Raw genomic sequence first — 5823 nt, forward strand, 5'->3', positions numbered from 1 at the left:
ATGCGCCTTTTGTGCGTCACGCCACGTGGCGCTCCTGCGCCCTCTGCCGGCGGCCGGGCTCGGTACAAGATGCTGAGAGCTCGCTGTTCGCTGGGGAAGTGAGCCCTTCACAGGCTCTTCCGCAGTTAGCGTGCGGGTAACAGACACTTGAGTGGAGACGGCTAGAATAGCCCATGTGCTAATGGATGATGGAGCTTAACATATTAAGCTATGTTGATAGCTTAATATTATAGAGATTAATATTTATATTACTATGTTAATATAAACGACGATTATTCCTTATAGACATGCATCTATGTCTATATGTATATATGGATCAATGGATCGGTAGATACAACTTAGGTGGACATACGTAGGTCAGAACCTACAAAAATTTCCTCACACTGTCAGCTGAGAAGCCAAGAAACAAGCACTCCCCTGTAGCAATGGACGCATTCAGATCTACGTTGTTTTTGTTGTTTTTGAACATATTTGCCAATGAAAAGAAACCATGTTCCTTGGAGAAATAGGTCATTCTAGGTCTGGAGCAGGAAATGTACAAGATGAACCTGGAGACTCTTGTAGTTCCAGACAGTGAGGAAGTGTTAATCCAACAAAACAATAAACGTACACATACACACACAGGCACAGATGGGTTTATGTCAAAGGAAAACAAGATTCTGGGCAACAAAATAATTAAAGTAGTAGCATTCACTATAAGCCAGGGTACAAAGTAAATATCCAAGAGTTCATACAGATTTAAATAAAAGACTAACTATATAAATAAATTGGGGGAGGGCACAAATCTCCCATGGAGAGGAATTCCTGATAATTCAGGTGGATATCAGCAATCCAGGAGGTAGAGTAGACTCGCCACTCCTTAAGGGCTGTGCATAGTGAAATCCTTCCAAAATAATGCATTTTTTGACATGGCGAAAGCATAACTTTACACCGGAGAAACCTGATAAATAGCTGGACAGACAACATTAACATCCTAGTGATAAATCATTTCATACTTGTAGCCTTGAAATGAAATGATGAGAATGGTAGTTTACCTCTGTCATCTTTCTCAAAAAACAAATGAACAAAATAAAAGTTCAACAAAGCAACACATAAGCCAAACTAATTATAAGAAAAATCATCAGCTATATCCCAATTGGAGTAAATTCCATAAAATTCCAAGGTTCCCCGGAGTACTTAGAAAGTTCCGTGGTTGCTTGAGTGAGCCAGTCACTTCCTCTACGGCTTCCAGGTCAGTATCAACATTTGCTGGCCACCAGAGGCGACCTAGAAAGTTTTCATCAGCTCAAGAGGAACAAGGTAGCTGCCTCTGTGCAGCCCTTTTGACCAATGGTGGTCTCCTGGCTTTCGAGCTGAAGTAAAAATTTATGAAGAGGGAGAAGTGTTGTCCCTGCAGCCTTTCTGGGCTGGTTCTTGTGTCCTAGGGGGCATCTGAGAGAAATATCAGGAGTCTCATGCCCACCATTCACTCTTTGGCCTTCTGTGTCATTAAGAGCTGTTTCTGGGTCCCCGAGTTGAAGGAGAAAATTCAGTCGTTTCTCAAGATGTCCAAAGATGCCCTCAGGTGGCGATTCCAGCTGGCTACAAATAATTGCTGGGCTTCGCAGGGACTTGTGACTTTTTCCAGAGTCTCAGGAGGGCCCAGTACATCATCCTTGGTTCTCACATTCCAGCCTGGGAGAGCCCCTGCCTCAGAAGGGGGACGAGGAGTATCTCAGGAGCAACTTCAAGCCGAAGGTTCATATCATGAGCTGGGAGCTGCAGTATGTGAGTATTTGTGTTGGGGACCCCTCACAGACATCTTCAGAAAATCAGACACCCTTGGCGGGGGGGGGTAGAGAGACTCTATTCATTGTTGTATAAATATAACCAAAACACAATACATAAGGGCAACAGATATAGGAATAAAAATAATCATGGGGCTTCCCTGGTGGCGCGGTGGTTGAGAGTCCGCCGGCCGATGCAGGGGACACGGGTTCGTGCCCCGGCTGGAGAAGCCAACTTCTGGCAGGATCAGGTATAGAGAAAAAGATAAATGTTTCATCTTTGTTTACAAAGGTATACTGCAACAAGTTATTGTAGGTCATAGCCTAAGAGAAAAGGTTTTTCTGGAAAACAAGGATTAAGGCTAGTATATTTCCCAAAGTCATAGTTATAAATCACTGTCATCTACAACTGGCACTCACCTTTGGCACTGGCCATCTACCTCTACATGGAGTAAATCATGTGCTGCTTCAGCTGCTGGCTTTCAATGCCCCCTGAAAGGAGTTCGGGGTGGGGAGCTGAAATGAGGCCCTCTGTGCTCTGGGAAAAACTGGCAGAACAGGTCTTCAGAGAGTGAGAGATTTTCAGGAGCCGATTTTATGAGCCCAATTCTTGTATCTCCTCATATCTGGAAAAGCACTAAAATCCTTCAGGGTGCTGACTGCTTGTGACTAGCAGAAACCTTCTGCAAAAAATACGTGCTCGTTTGCATGTACTCCCCCTTCACCAAAATCACATATATACTGACCTTCCCCGCTACCTCTTTGGAGCAGTTTCTCAGAGCTATCTGGGATGCTGTCTCCCGGGCTGCAGTCCTCATTTTCCCCCAAATAAAACTTAACTCGCAACTCTCACGTTGTGCATTTTTTTAAGTTGACATCATATTCATCAATTCATTCAGTCCCATGTAATAAATTCCCGTAGATCTGGATGAAGTAATCAGGTTTTCCATTCGTTTTGTCATTTTTTTACCCAGTCCAGTGGTATTATCTAAAGGCCAGCAGAAACTTATATTTGTTTAAAAAAAAAGTTCCTTTTTATGAGTCTTCTTGAAGATGGCAGTTTTGCAAAGCATCACCTTAGTTGCCTATGAATGATAAAGGTCTTTAAAAGACAAGGCTAGGGCTTCCCTGGTGGCGCAGTGGTTGGGAGTCCGCCTGCCGATGCAGGGGACGCGGGTTCGTGCCCTGGTCCGGGAGGATCCCGCATGCCGCGGAGCGGCTGGGCCCGTGGGCCATGGCCGCTGGGCCTGTGCGTCCGGAGCCTGTGCTCCGCAGCGGGAGAGGCCACGGCAGTGAGAGGCCCGCATACCGCAAAAAAAAAAAAAAAAAAAAAAAAAAAAAAAAAAGACAAGGCTAAAGATCTGACTACAATTCTTCTTGGCAAAGAAGCTTATCTAAGTTGCCGTGACATACAACTTTTTAAGATAACAACTAAAATTATAACATTATACCAGGACATATACCAATTTCAGAAACTTTATATAATTTCTAGAATGTCTATATTAATAACATTTATTCATACCATATAATCTGAGGAGGCTTAACACACATTTGACAATGCTTTCTGTGTAATTTAGCATACCAACCAATTCTAGTCAGTTTAATGTGTGTGTGTGTGTGAGTGTGTGTGTGTGAGTGTGTGTGCGTGTGTGCGTGTGTGTGCGTGTGTGTGTGTGTTCTTTTCTGAGGTGCCTCAGGGTCACAGTTCCCTAGCCCCAAGAAAGGAAGAAAATCCCAACCAGCGCTCTGCTGCAGGCAAAACCAATGCAATAGGGAAGGAGACCCTGGTGTTGTCACACACAAGTCCCATTATCAAGTCGGTCTCTCAGGGTCACAGTTCCCTAGCCCCCAAAAAGGAAGACTCCCAACCAATGCCCCGTCCAAAATGGGAGAACCCCAACCAATGCCCCATCGGAGATGAAGCTGAATGAATGATTAAGGCTAGTTCAAAAGGAAAACTCCCAACCAAATCTCCACCGCAGGCGAAACCTACGCTTTAGGGAAGGCTCTCAGGGGCCCTCTGAAGCATCCCAAAGTTAGCCGAAATCGAAAGAACTTTAATTAGAATTTGATAGGAAATTCATCAAAAATATCAAAACGTTTTTTTTTTTAAACATTTGGGCAGATAGAATATTTAAGAACAAATACAGATCAGTTAAAGGCAAGAGATAGTTCACACAATCTGTTATCAAAAGCAGCATTCTAAGTAAACTTGTTCTCTTATCAGAGAGGAACCAGGTCTGGTCCGGCACCAGTCTACTTTTAATGACAAAATCCATTTACCCAAATAAATTTAATCTAATCTCAGCCTGACCATGCATAAAACTCCTTTTTACTCAGAACACATATCCGACTTTCCTACTGTATAGTGAAATGTTTTATAATTTTTAGTAGCTTTAATTACTTATTTAAATTAGAACCCCCAACTCTTAAAAACCTTAATTTCTAGTAAAAACCAAGAGGCAAGTAATAGTTACCAAAATCTGGAGAGACTATTTTAGATAATTTTCAGAATGTAATTATTCCTACGGAGTTTACCTAAAAGCTCTTATCTTGTTTGCATTTAATTCATTCATAAAAATTTCATCATACCAAGTTATCTTTCTTGCTGACAAATTTGCAACAGGTATAACAAGATTTCATTTAACTTCTATTAAACCTAGTGAAACAGGAGGGAAGGGGGCAGGGCACAACCTTTAAAATAATGACATAGGGCTTCCCTGGTGGTGCAGTGGTTGAGAATCCGCCTGCCGATGCGGGGGACGCAGGTTCGTGCCCCGGTCCGGGAAGATCCCACGTGCCGCGGAGCGGCTGGGCCCGTGAGCCACGGCCGCTGCGCCTGCGCGTCCGGAGCCTGTGCTCTGCAACGGGAGAGGCCACAACAGTGAGAGGCCCGCGTACCACAAAAAAGAAAAAAAAAAAAAGAATGACATAGCCATACTACTTGACAAAGACTGGTTAGAACCAACTAGGTCCAAGATGGAGGATGATTCGACTTCCAGTAGACCTTGAGATCCATTATGCGCTCATTGTAATACTTTAGCTAAATGACACACCCACCACAGCGCCCTGGCAGTTTTGAGGCCAACCATAAAAGGTCAAAAAGTGGGCGGTGGCCCAATTCCTGGGAATCTCCGCCCCTTCCCCCAAATAGTTGGAATAATCCTCCCACTCATTAGCCTATGAAATGACCAGCCCATAAAAACTAACCACGCCCTGCTTCAAAGTCTCTTGCCTTCCCAGATGGCCCACAGTCTGTCTGGATGTGGAGTGTGTTTCTCTCTAAATACATCTGAGTCTTACCCATCACTTCGTCTCCAAATTCTTTCGCGACGAAGAGAGAACCTTAAATTCACCTTGAACTACTGGCGAAGCGAGTCAGAAGAACACGATAAACCTCAGCTCGCCTCTCTCGGGCCTGAGAAGCGCGGCCTTACTCCCAAGCATTTCCATCTCTCCCTCCCTCTCTTTCTTATAGTCTGTCTCATTTTCAGACCTATTGCAGCAAAAATGTGGGCTCAGGACGAGCATAACGTCGCCGCCCCCCCGAGGCTACCCCATAGGCTTATTGGTCCACCTACGCCTGACTATCCTTGTCTCAACTCTACGCCCCTACCTCACTCTTACTTGCCACTCTTATCTCGTGACTTTGCTGGAAACGGGGGCGGGGGGGGAAGGAATCTGCCAGGCATTTTCCAACCTTGTCGCTGTGTACATATGCGCAGGGCATGCCAGGGAAAGCTTCCAGCTATCCTCAGACAGCTAAGGACCCTAACCATAGGATCTTTGCCCTCTGGGTTTGCCTTATGCACCAGTTAATTAACTCTTAACAGGTCCAGCTGTGTAAAAAGAAGGCCTACAGCCTTTCTTAGAGTTCGTGCCCCTGGTTACTGCAGCTGCGATCCCTTTGGGGCGCTCCTTCCACGGCGGGCGGTTGCCGGGGTGTCGGGGTGGGGGAGGGTTCCGCGCCGCCTGGTTGGGACTTACGGCAGTGGGTCCGTCGCTTCACCGCCAGCCTCCTGGTGTTTGGCCCGCCCCCTCCAGCGTCCACCCTGGC

General features: G+C 45.4%; 1 long non-coding RNA gene across 1 annotated transcript; it reads right to left on the bottom strand.

Moving 5' to 3' along the window:
• Positions 1 to 617: 617 nt before the first annotated feature.
• Positions 618 to 5823, bottom strand: LOC136793337 (uncharacterized). Its single transcript, XR_010838526.1, has 3 exons — positions 5754 to 5823; positions 4461 to 4627; positions 618 to 2851 (listed from the first exon to the last, which is right to left on the bottom strand). It is a non-coding gene; the product is annotated as an uncharacterized lncRNA (long non-coding RNA).

This window comes from Kogia breviceps, chromosome 20 (genome assembly GCF_026419965.1).
Source record: "Kogia breviceps isolate mKogBre1 chromosome 20, mKogBre1 haplotype 1, whole genome shotgun sequence".
NCBI lineage: Eukaryota > Metazoa > Chordata > Mammalia > Artiodactyla > Physeteridae > Kogia > Kogia breviceps.